At 46.3% G+C, this 13376-nt stretch overlaps 1 protein-coding gene across 1 annotated transcript in view; it reads right to left on the reverse strand.

Annotated features, from left to right (window-relative positions):
* LOC141162484 (uncharacterized) overlaps positions 1-13376 on the reverse strand; it is an 86599-nt gene that overhangs the window by 52504 nt on the left and 20719 nt on the right. The window lies entirely within an intron of this gene.

Genomic DNA, 13376 nt, shown 5'->3' on the forward strand with positions numbered 1-13376 from the left:
AGCTTGTTAATAAAATCTTGAAAATCCTTAGCGACTTTATTGAGAACCAATATGATTGTGACTAAGTCCTCGCTTCAATGGCTGGAACAACTTGAAGATCATCTGAGAGACGGTATCCTGAAGAAGACATTGTTGTCTCTTCCACATTTTCAGAACTCGATGCGCTTCCTTCCTATCCCTTTTGCAAATTTCATGCTCACTGATCAGCACAAGTTTATTTGCCTTCATTTACAGACTACTCAATGACAGTGATGTCACCTCATATACATTGAAGACTGTATGTGCCTGAGAAGTAGATCGGCTTCCCCAGCAAAACGCGCGTTGGTCAAGGAGGTAAAGTGCGTGAGCCAATACAGATCTGGTCGGGCAGACTGAGGAGCCAGCGCTATACTTCATGGTAGTTTTAGGAAAACACAGCCATAAACTGCGATATGTGAACAGATGGGTGCATCAGTAGATTAATAAATGGTAGGAGGAACAATTAAAATGGAAACCAAGGTTTTGGGGAGAGAGTGTTTTGGCATTTTAAATGTGGGAACACTGTTTTTGAGAATCAAAAATAGGGTCGAAAAATTCCTTCAGAGGTCATTACTGGAAAGAAAACATTTATAGCAGTTGTAGGCTGAATCCATTTATGTGAACCGGAAAAAAAAAAATGTAGTCATAACAATTAGATCTTTTACAAGCATTTGCAAAAGTCTCATTATTTGGTAGACCGGTTGGAGTGTGATTTAGTGCTTTCTGCATATATGTGATGTCCCTGCGTAAAAAGTCAGTGGATTTTTAAAGGTGTTTCCAAACTTCTGGAAGGTAAAGTAGCTTACACTATGCAATACATAGGTTATACAAAAATTCGGTTACACATTGTAAGGTGGCTGCCGGACAGGTCATGGACGGGAGGTATGTGTCTCCGAAGTGCCAAGCTTCGGTGATGTAGGACCCGGAGAAGCAGGCTCCAGCACACACAGTGCTGAGAGGAATTTAATGGGCCCGGATTACAGGGCCGGGTTTTACGAGCATCTGAAAGAGCTGGGGGGGGACAGCTGCTCACTTACCTCCAGTCCAGGTCTTGGAAGGCTGATTTAAGACAGCTGCCCCGGTCTCAGTCTGTCTGTGTGTTGGGCAAGGTGAGCAGACCTTGCATGTGCTTCTCAGACTCTGCAGGAGGCAGAGAAAAGCACTTTGTTTAAACAGCCGTGCTGCATGGACTTGTTATTTTGAGCTTTGTTCTGTTATTCCTTTTTGTGCCAGGAAAAGGCTGTTACTGTTAGAACCCTCCTGTTTGTTTTTTCCATCTTGTGTTTTGCGGTCACGTGACCATCTGCCTTTATATTCCAGCTCCTCCCTTTTGGCTGTGCTGGACTTCAGTGTTTGACTGTTTCTCTAGCCAGGTGCTTCTGTGCCTTCTCTGTCAGATCGTTTCGTCCTTCTGAGACCTCTAGTACTTTTTTTGTCTGTTTGTCTTTTTGTTTTCTGCAACAACTTCTGTGTTTAGGAGGTGTCCCATTTTTGTCCCAGTCCTTAGTTCTTTGAGGGACCCCTCCCCGTATGCTATAGGTCTTCGTTCAGGCTAGCCGAGGACTAAGGCGGGTCTGTTCGCTAGGAACAGGCAGTCCGCTACATCGTAGGGATTCAGCTTAGTTTTACTGTAGGGACAGTTTTCCCATATCTTTCCTTAGTACATGTTGCAGATCATAACAGTAAGTCCAGCCCAAAAAAACTAAAAGGAAAGAAATTCGGAGATCAGTATGGTTTCCATCCAGGATTTGTCTCAACGCTTGCAGGGATTGTCTCTGGAGGTAGCCAAGTTCCAGCAACACGTGAGTGGCTGTTCTGAAGCGCATTTTGTGGAACCCAAGGTAGGACTGCCTGATGTTTTTTTTATGGTAAACAGCAAGATTTTTTTTTCTTTAAAAATGCTTGTTTATATGTCACTTTTGCGCAAAGAACCACAGGGGTGGGCCTTTTCTCTCTGCCCTAATGATCCATGTTTACGGTCTGTAGAAGAATTTTTTCCTGCTATGGGGCTATTATATGACGATCCTGATCGAATCTCATTTGCTGAGGCAGAACTCAGGCGTTTGAATCAGGGGTCAGGTGATGTTGAAAATTATTGCATACACTTCAGAAGATGGGCCTCAGAGGTTAAATAGAATGATCCAGCTCTGAAATGTCTATTTCTTGCTGGTCTGAGTGAAAGGGTTAAAGATTTGCTAATTGCATTCCCCACATCTGAGACTCTGCAGGATGCCATGCAATTAGCTGTTCGTGTGGATAGGAGACTGAGATTTAGACAGAATGAGGTAAAGACTCCTGTAATGCCAGGTCCTAGTCCCCAGAACATCTGCTCTGACGGCGGAGAACCGATGGAGGTTGGGGCGAAGTCGCTCCCCTCTCAGGAAAGAGACCGGAGATTCGCCGAGGGATTGTGTCTTTATTGTGGTAAAGCTGACCATTTGATTAAGTATTGTGAGCTTCGTTTACGTAAAGTAAAAAAAAAGGTCAGTTACGCCCGTATAGCTTGTTTACGCTCTGCAGGAGTATTTCTTTCTGGGACTACTACTTTGCAGGAAAATTTGATTGAATTTCAGGTATTTGTGGATTGTGGTTCAACACTTAATGTGATTGATAAAGGGTTTTTGGAAAACCTTAAATTGAAATCCAAACCTTTGTCATCACCTATTTCTGTGATTGCGATTGATAACACTCCCTTGAAATGTATTACTCACAAGACTGCTGCATTTCCCCTCACTATCAATGGAGTTCACCAAGAAATTTTGGACTTGGTTGTATTAGATAATTTACCCTCTCCGGTCGTTCTAGGATTGCCTTGGTTAAAACTGCACAATCCTTTGCTGGACTGGTCTACTAATGTGATTAAGTCTTGGAGTCCGAAGTGCTATGATAAATGTTGTAATGGTCGCATTGCGGCTATGGAAAAAGGGGAATTACCTGTACCTATTCAAGATTTTTGGAGGGTTTTTTCAGAGGAGGAGTCGCAAGTTTTACCTCCTCATAGGGATTATGATTGCGCCATTGAGTTTGTTCCGGGTGCTACTCTTCCCAAGAGTCGCTTGTTTAATCTGAGTATTCCTGAAAGAAAGGCCTTGGAGGAATACATACAGACTAGCCTGGCTGCTGGTCACATTAGACCTTCTGAGTCGCCTGTGGCAGTTGGATTTTTCTTTGTTAAAAAAAAGGACGGCGGTTTACGTCCATGTCTGGATTTTTGTGAAATTAATAAGATTACCGTACGCAATTCTTACCCATTGCCGTTAATTCCTGACTTGTTTAACCAGCTGGTGGGGGCCATGTGGTTCTCTAAAATTGATCTCCGGGGGGCATACAATTTGTTACGAGTGAAGGAGGATGATGAATGGAAAACTGCTTTTAACACTCCGGTAGGTCATTTTGAGAATCTGGTGATGCCTTTTGGTCTTACCAATGCACCCGCGTTTTTTCAGAACCTTATTAATGACATCCTGAGACCTTTGATTGGTAAGAATGTGGTTGTGTATTTGGATGACGTTTGGATTTATTCATCAGATCTAGAGTCCCATTGGCAGAGTGTACGTGAAGTCTTGCAGTTATTGAGTGATAATTCACTCTTTGCTAAGCTGGAGAAATGTGAGTTCGCTGTGCAGAAAATTATTTTTTTGGGCTACATTGTCTCCAGCGAGGGCTTTGAGATGGACCCTGTGAAGGTTCAGGCTGTGCAGGAATGGCCTAGACCTATTGGTTTGAAATCTATACAGAGATTTTTGGGTTTTGCCAATTATTACAGGAAATTCATTAAGAATTTTTCTGTAATTGTTAAGCCTCTGACCGATCTCATCAGGAAAGGTGCGAATACGGCACAGTGGACTACTGAGGCCATTGAAGCGTTTGAGTACCTCAAAGAGAGGTTCAGTTCTGACCCTATCCTTATGCAGCCTGATGAGACCAAGCCTTTTGTGGTCGAGGTCGATGCTTCATCGGTGGGGGTCGGAGCAGTTTTATCTCAGGAGAACAAGGGTGGAGTACATCCTTGTGCCTTCTTTTCGAAAAAATTTTCAGAAACCGAACTGAATTATGATGTTGGAAATTAGGAGTTGCTGGCTATTAAACTCACTTTTGAACATTGGCGTCATTTTTTAGAAGGCGCTAGATTTCCTATTCAGGTTTTCACAGATCATAAGAATTTGATCTATCTGGATGCTGCCAAGCGCTTGAATGCCCGTCAAGCTAGGTGGGCACTTTTTTTTTCTCGGTTTTATTTTTCTGTTACCTATATCCCTGGTACTAAGAATATTAAAGCCGATGCTTTATCTCGCAGCTTCTCTCCTACGGTCGGTGCCGAGCAGGAGGAGAGCATTTTACAGAAAGGAGTTGTGGTGGCGGCATTGGACTCCGTTTTGGAGAATGGGATTCTGAAAGCTCAAGATGATGCCCCATCTAACACTCTCCATGGGAGGTTGTTCGTGCCTAGAGCCTTTAGGAGAGATTTGTTTGTGGAGTGTCATGAGTCTCGGTTGGCAGGTCATCCAGGAATTTCGGAGACTAAGAGACTTATCAGTCGCAGTTTTTGGTGGCCTGGATGGCAGAAGGAAGTCATCAAGTGGGTGCGTCAATGTACTGTGTGTGCTAGGTCAAAGGCTTCACATACTCCTGCTGCGGGGTTTCTTTGCCCTCTGGAGTGCGCCATGGACGCATCTCACAATGGATTTTATTACTGATCTTCCTGTGTCCGAGGGTTTTACTGTCATCTGGGTGGTCATGGACCGTTTAAGTAAGATGTGTCATTTGGTTCCATTGATTAAGTTGCCCTGCGCCAAGACACTCTCTAAGGCGTTTGTTAAGGAGATTGTCAAGCTTCATGGCGTTCCCACGGATAGTTTCTGATAGAGGACCTCAGTTTGTGGCTCTCTTTTGGCGTGCCTTTTGTGACAGGTTGGGAGTCCATTTGTCATTTTCGTCTGGGTATCATCCTGAGTCTAATGGACAGACTGAAAGAAAGAACCAGGATGTTGAACAGTTTTTGCGTTGTTTTGTGGCGGCAATCAAGAGGTGTGGTCTGAGTTTCTGTCTCTCGCAGAATTTGCTTTTAACAATCATACATCCTCCTCTGCTGGGTGTTCTCCTTTTTTTTTGTTGTACTGGGAGACATCCGTCTTTTGGTTCGTTCTCCAAATTGGGGTCGGCGGTGCCGGAGGAAGATCATTTTTCCGGTGATTTGGAGAGAGTTTGGACTAATGTACGTTGCAACCTTCAAGAGGCTAACAAGTCCAAGAAGTATTTTGACAGGAAACGTAAGGAGGTTTTGTTTACTGTGGGTGACATGGTTTGGTTGTCCTCGAGGAACTTGCAGTTGAGGATTCCCTCTAGAAAACTGGGTCCTAAGTTTGTGGGTCCATTTAAAGTGCTTCAGGTTGTTAACCTGTCTGCGGTTAGGTTGGATGTCCCTACTTCCTGGAAGATTAATACTGTGTTTCATGTTTCCTTGTTGAAAAAGGCTGATGTGTCTGATAGGGACGCCACTGTCACAGTTCTTCCTGTGGTGGAAGACTGCGAATATGAAATTTCTCGTATCTTGAATTCTAGATGGCATAGAGGGAGATTATAGTATCTTGTCTCCTGGAAGGGTTTTGTCCCTAAGACAACTCCTGGGTAAGGACGGATGATGTCTCTGCTCCTAGGCTTGTTAAAGCTTTCCACAAGAAGTTTCCGGATAGGCCTGGAGGATCTGGAGGATCCTCATAAAAGAGGGGGTACTGTTAGAACCCTCCTGTTTGCTTTTTTCCATCTTGTGTTTTGCGGTCACGTGACCATCTGCCTTTATATTCCAACTCCGCCCTTTTGTCTGTGCTGGACTTCAGTGTTTGACTGTTTCTCTAGCCAGGTGCTTCTGTGCCTTCTCTGTCAGTTCTTTTGGTCCTTCTGGGACCTCTAGTACTTTTTTTGTCTGTTTGTCTTTTTCTGTTCTGCAACAACTTCTTTGTTTAGGAGGTGTCCCATTTTTGTCCCAGTCCTTAGTTATTTTAGGGACCCCTCCCCTTATGCTTCAGGTCTTCGTTCAGACTAGCCGAGGACTAAGGCGGGTCTGATCGCTAGGAACAGGCAGCCCGCTACATCGTAGGGATTCAGCTTAGTTTTACTGTAGGGACAGTTTTCCCATATCTTTCCTTAGTACATGTTGCAGATCATAACAGTTACTTTTGTTTCCACACTGGTGTATGGACACTAAATAAACCACCAGTTTGTTTAAACCCGCGGACTGCATCACTGTGGGAACCTGTGCCTACCTCCAACGCGGCTCAGTGAGTACAAATCCCTACAATTGGTGCTAGAAGCACGGGCACAGATCCCAAGCGGCAGTGTGACTGCTACAAGAAGACGTATATGTCCTGGGTGAAGTCGGCCATAAGCCAGCAAGTGTCGCCGGACAAAATGGAGGACGTGCTTAAACATCTGTTGCAGGCACAGCAGGCGCAGCACCAGCAACAGCAGCAGCAACAGCAGGCTCAGCATGCGCAGTTCGAACAGCAGTACCTGCAGAGCCAGCAGAACATACAGCAGCAGGAAACAAATAAACTTCTGATGCAGCAGTTCCAACAGCAGCAAAGACAAATGGAGATCTTGGCAGAGCAGATCCGTGGCAGGACGACCGCCACATCCCCAGATCCAGGTGATAACTCACACGTCAATAAGACGGTAAGAAGAGCATTACAAAAGATGACCCCGGGTGATGACGTTGAGGCGTTCCTGACGTCTTTGAGAGGGTGGCACAGCGGGAGAAATTGTCTTTAGAGCAGTGGGCGTAGGTACTGGCGCCATATTTGACAGGCGAGCCGCAGAAGGCCTATTATGACTTGGCCTTGCAGGACGCAAAAGAGTACACTAAGTTGAAAACTGAGATTTTGGCACGCTTGGGAGTGACTCTGACTGTCAGGGCGCAACGAGTGCACCACTGGGCCTATTTCAGAGACAAACCTTCCCGTTCCCAGATGTTCGACCTCCTACACCTGGTCCAAAAGTGGTTGCAACCTGAATGTTCCTCCCCAGCACATATGGTGGAGAAGGTCGTCATAGACAGGTTTATACACTCTCTCCTGAAGTCGGTGAAATCCTGGGTTGGTCAGAGAGATCCCCATAATGCCGATGACTTGGTGGGGTTGGTGGAAAGATACCAGGCGGTTGAGAGTCCGCTGGGAAAACAAGGGGTCGTAGCCTCTCAATACTGGGGTTCCCAAAAGGCGGCGGACACCCAAAAGAAGGGAGCTAGAGAGACACCTGGGGGTGTCCTAGAGCTCAGGAGGGGTCTGAGTTGCTGCCCAAGGTCCCACCCCATAATATAGTGTGTTGGAGATGTCATACCCCTGGCTATATTGCCGCCCAGTGTCCCATAAACTCTGAGCCAATGGACGGCAACATGGGCCGGCTTTGCTCCTATTTTGCCTACCCCACCTGCAGCGCAGTTCCTCAACATGGCGAGGGCCCTCAGGTATGCTCAGTGTCAATAAACGGAATACAAGTCTCTGGACTAATGGACTCAGGTAGTTTAGTGACCCTGATAAGGGCCACACTCCCTCATCGACTGGTTCCTGGGAAGGTGGTGGGTGTCCGGTGTATCCATGGGGACGTTAAAAACTATCCTGTGGCCCAGGTGGATGCAAACACGGACTGTGGCACCACATATCATGAAGTGGCAGTCGTTAAGGACCTATTGCATCCCATAATAATTGGACGTGACTTTGCATTATTCTGGGAAATGTGGGGGAAAGCGGGAACACCTGGTTGCTCGGACGACAGCCACATCGCTCCTAAGGAAACTTATCCGCAGAACATGGTAGATGAGTTTCCCATGTGTGTGTTTGTGGGCTATGAGGATGAGGCAACATCCCCTGAGGCCAATATCCCTGAGCTGGGAGGTGTCCAAGGGAAACTTTGGAACTGCCCAACTCAGGGATCTAATAATAATAATAATAATAATCTTTATTTATATAGCGCCAACATATTCCGCAGCGCTTAACAATTCACAGGTTCATATACAACAGTCATAAGTAACATAGCTAAAGATAATACAATAATTACAGCAAAAATAATGACGACCCTGCTCGTAAGAGCTTACAATCTACAATGAGGTGGGGGTGACACAAAGTACAATGGCTTATTTACAAGAATGGTCCAGCCATCTTGAGGGGATGAGGGATAGATAAAGGCTGCATGAGCGCATCACCAGCCAGTATCTGTAGTGCTTTTGGGTTCGGTGGAGACTTATGTTTAGAGAAATAAGGGATGGGCTATAAGAAGATGAAATGACTTCGATTAGGGAAGGTGATAGGCCGCCCTAAACAGGTGTGTTTTTAGGGAGCGCCTAAAACTGTGTAAGTTGTGGTTCATCCTAATTTCTTGGGGTAGATCATTCCAAAGAATAGGTGCAGCTCGGGAGAAGTCTTGAAGCCAGGAGTGGGAGGTACGGATTAGTGCGGATGTTAGTCGAAAGTCGCTTGCGGAGCGTAGAGAACGGGTAGGCCGATAAACAGAAATGAGGGAAAAGATGTAGGGGGGTGCCACACTGTGGAAAGAAAGGGGCCTTTGAAAATGTAACTGTGTTAAATGGAGTGCCTCAGGATCCGTGGGCTGACACTCGGTTCCCTCATTTTGCTGTGAATGGGGATTTGCTGTACAGAGTAACCAAGCCAAGGGGTGAGGTAATAGAACAGTTGCTGGTGCCAGGGCCCTATAGACGCAGGGTGTTAGACATGGCTCATTCTCATGTGTTGGGTGGTCACATGAGTGCAGACAAAACTCAGGAACGGATCCTCCAGATATTCTACTGGCCAGGTTGCTATAGAGAAATAAATAGTTATTGTCGTTCCTGCCCCACATGCCAGATAACCTCCCCAGTGGCCCACTTCTGCAGTCCCCTAGTGCCCCCACCCGTCATTAAGGTTCCATTCGAACGCATAGCAATGGATCTAGTGGGGCCTCTGGTCAAGTCCGCCCTAGGGCATCAGTATGTCTTGGTGGTATTAGATTATGCTACACGGTATCCGGACGAACTGGTTGAGAGGTTTAACAAAACCTTGAAAGCAATGTTGAGGAAAGCAGTGGAAAAGGATGGCCAAGACTGGGACTGTCTGCTTCCCTATCTGTTGTACGCCATCAGGGAAGTTCCCCAAGCTTCCACAGGTTTCTCCCCGTTTGAACTACTCTATGGAAGACACCCTTGAGGACTCCTGGATATGGCGAAAGAGTCCTGGGAAGCTGAGACCACTCCCTATAGGAGCGTGGTGGAGCACGTTGCCCAAGACAGGATTGCCCACGTGATGCCCATTGTGAGGGAGGACCTCCTCAAGGCACAAGAGGCACAGTCCAGGGTGTATAATAGGTCGGTCCGGGTGAGACAATTCAACCCAGGAGATCGAGTGCTTGTGCTAGTGCAATCAAGTTCATGGCCAAGTGGCAGGGCCCCTATGAAGTGGTAGAGAAAGTGGGGGAAGTCAACTATAAAATTCACCAACCGGGGAAGAGGAAGCCCTACCAAATTTGCCATGTTAACTTGATTAAGCCATGGCAAGATAGAGAGCCCGTGGAAGCTCCCTGTTTAGTGGCTGAGGCTGAGGCCGATGTGAAAGAGGTCAAGGTGGCAGAGTCACTGTCACGTGCCCAAAAACAACAGTGCAAAGATTTGCTACAGCGAAATAAAGACCTGTTTTCGGAGTTGTCTGGACTCACTCAGGTCATAGAGCATGAGGTTCTCACAGAGCCGCATGTTTGTGTCAATCTAAAACCATACCGGATCCCCGAGGCCCGCAGAGAGGTGATCTCAAAAGAAGTGTGGCGGATGCTTAACCTGGGAGTCATTGAAGAGTCCAAAAGTGGATGGTCCAGTCCTATAGTCTTAGTGCCGAGACCAGATGGGGAATGGCGGTTTTGCAACGACTATAGGAAGCTGAATAAGGTCTCGAAGTTCGACGCCTACCCAATGCCTAGGGTAGATGAGCTTATCGAAAGGCAAGGACTCGATCGGTACATCACCACTCTGGACCTCACCAAAGGATATTGGCAAATTCCCTGTCCAAAGAGGCCACGGAGAAGACAGCCTTCTCGACGCCAGACGGATGTTATCAATACGTCAGGATGCCGTTTGGGTTGCAGGGAGCTCCGGCCACCTTCCAGAGAGCCATGGACCGGATCTTAGCACCCCACAAAAAGTATGCTGCGGCCTACCTATATGACATCGTCATATTCAGCCAGGACTGGGAAAGTCATCTGGACAAAGTTCAAGTCATACTTGATGCCCTAGGGAAGGCGGGCTTTACTATCAACCCAAAGAAATGTGCCATGGGGATGGAGGAAACCAAGTACCTAGGGTACGTGGTTGGTAGAGGGGAAATGAAACCACAAATAAATAAGGTCGAGGCGATCTTGAACTGGCCACAGCCCCTCTTGAAGAAGCAGGTCAGGACGTTTCTAGGCATTGTGGGCTACAATCGAAGATTTGTCCCTAACTTTGCCCTGATAGCAGCCCTGCTGACGGATCTTCTGAAAGGGACGAAGTCAGCTATGGCCAATTGGTCCCCGGAAGCAGAAGCGGCCTTCCAGAAATTGAAACTGGTCCTCTGTAAACAGCCAGTCTTGGTGGCGCCCAACTTCTCCAAGGAGTTTGTGGTTCAGACGGATGCATCGGATGTCGGGCTGGGAGCAGTCTTGTCCCAGGAGATTAACGTAGAAGAACACCCTGTAATATACCTCAGTCGGAAGCTCTCCACTTGTGAGAAGAATGACTGCATTGTAGAAAAAGAATGTTTGGCCATTAAGTGGGCGTTAGACACTCTGAGGTATTACCTCCTAGGTAGAAGGTTCAGGTTCATGTCAGACCATGCCCCACTGAGGTGGATGCGAGAAAAGAAGGGGAACAATGCCAGAGTGACTAGGTCGTTCCTGGCTCTACAAGATTTTAGTTTCCAGGTAGAGCATAGGCCTGGGAAACAACATGGGAATGCTGATGCCTTGTCAAGGGTTTATTGTATGGTGACAGAAGGTGCCAAGCCCGCCGGGTTTGGGCAGAGGGGAGGGGTATGTAAGGTGGCTGCCGGACAGGTCGCTGACGGGAGGTATGTGTCCCCGAAGTGCCAAGCTTCAGTGATGTAGGACCCGGAGAAGCAGGCTCCAGCACACATAGTGCTGAGAGGAATTTAATGGGCCCGGATTACAGGGCCGGGTTTTATGAGCAGCTGAAAGAGCTGGGGGAGACCAGCTGCTCACTTACCTCCAGTCCAGGTCTTGGAAGGCTGATTTAAGACAGCTGCCCCGGTCTCAGTCTGTCTGTGTGTTGGGCAAGGTGAGCAGACCTTGCATGTGCTTCTCAGACTCTGCAGGAGGCAGAGAAAAGCACTTTGTTTAAACGGCTGAGGCCATGCTGCATGGACTTGTTATTTTGAGCTTTGTTCTGTTATTCCTTTTTGTGCCAGGAAAAGGCTGTTACTTTTGTTTCCACACTGGTGTATGGACACTAAGGCTATGTGCCCACGATGCAGAAATGCTCAGGATTTTTTCCTGAGCGTTTCTGCATCTCCCTGGCAGAAAAAAACGCATGCGGATTGTACATGCATTCTTCACTGGCATTTCCCCATGCAGGTGTCAAGCGCTTTCCAAGCGATTTTAGCATCACTTGGAAAGTACTTGACAACTATGTCACACTATATAAATTCATGCAAACGGCATGGATTTATATAGTGTGACCCGAGAGAATGGTTAAAAATAAAAAAATAAACCTATACTTACCCTCCGATGACCCGCGCTGTCTTGCTGCGCTCCTGTACTGGCTGCTGACAAAGCGCAGTACGCTGTACTGAAAGACCTGCCGTCACATGACTGTGACGTCACCGCAGGTCCTTCAGTCCTGCGCGATCTGTCGGCAGCCAGCACAGAGAAGGAGACCGGGGGCCGTCAGAAGGTGAATATAATCTTTATTTTTTATTTTATTCTTTTTTTTACAGCTTTTTTAATGGTACCTGGGTGTGGATGAGACTCTCCTCTCCTCTACACCCGGGTACCATCCGCACATTAGAACGCGCCAATTACACAAGTACAGATGCAGTCTTGCGGTATTGGCGCGTTCTAATGCAAGTCAATGGCGGCGAAAATGCAGCGCTTCCGCAAAATTAATGGACATGCTGCGGATTTTTGAGCGCAGCATAAACGCTGCGGAAAAATCCACAGCATGGGCATTGAAAGTGCGGAATTGCATTGGAGACCATGGGGGAAAGTTTACCAAGCGTTTCCCAAGCGTTTACGCTGTGGAAATTCCGCAGCATAAACACTTGGAAAATGCATCGTGGGCACACAGCCTAAATATACCACCAGTTTGTTTGAACCCGCGGACTGCATCACTGTGTGAACCTGTGCCTACCTCCAACGCGGCTCAGTGAGTACAAAGCCCTACAACATATACAGTAAGTCTTAGTAACTATTGACGTACAGTAAAAGTTGCCAAATCAGCTTGGAAGATAAATCTTCAGTTGAATAGGTATGTTCAGAAATTGGCTCCTACTAATGTGAACAAAAACGACTGGTGGAGGCAGCGCCTGACATACGACTGTAGTTCATTCCAAATTATGACTAAGGTGTATGATTCAATGGAGCAATGGATATAACTCCACGAGTGAACATTAAGGGCCACATTTCTCAAAAGTGACTAAAAGAAAAACTGTCTTTGTTACCCAAATCAATCAATCACAGCACAGATTTCTTTTCATAAAATGCTCTGGCAAAATGAAAGCTGTGCTGTGATTGATTGCTATGGGTAACAAAAACAGTTTTTCTTTTAGTCACTTTTGAGAAATGCTGCCCTTGAAGAAGCCCTCCTCCTCCCATCAAAATTTTTATCCTCTCAATGCATTGCAGTCATCATATTATATAGCACTGTGCACTTACAATTGCTCATTTTGCCTTTCTACCGTTAATTTTTCTCTTTTCCATTAGGTCTATGACATCACATGACATGATTTAATCCAGACGAGTCGAATCCACCATAGCTGTATGTAGAAACAGGAAGTCAGTGTAAAAGTCCCTGGCAGGAGGGAGGAGCGGAGCAGGTGGGTCAGGGGTTGAAGAGGGGGATGACTTCTTGTTTCTACATAGAGCAAAGAAAAGAGAAAAAATAACCGTGTAGAAAAGCAAAATGAGCAAAAATAGAAAAGAGAAGAATTAGCGGGGTAGAAAGGCAAAATGAGCAATTGTAAGTTCACAGTGCTATATAATATGACGACTGCAATATATTAAGAGGACAAAAACTTTGATGGGCGGAGGAGGAGCTGAGTGCTTCTTTAATTGTTTTTTTTGTCTTTATTTATAATATAAACTTGTTTTCAACCAAATAAAAATTAATA

Source organism: Phyllobates terribilis, unplaced genomic scaffold (assembly GCF_046119375.1).
Source record: "Phyllobates terribilis strain yellow unplaced genomic scaffold, ASM4611937v1 Scaffold_9__5_contigs__length_417890890, whole genome shotgun sequence".
Classification (NCBI taxonomy): Eukaryota; Metazoa; Chordata; class Amphibia; order Anura; family Dendrobatidae; genus Phyllobates; species Phyllobates terribilis.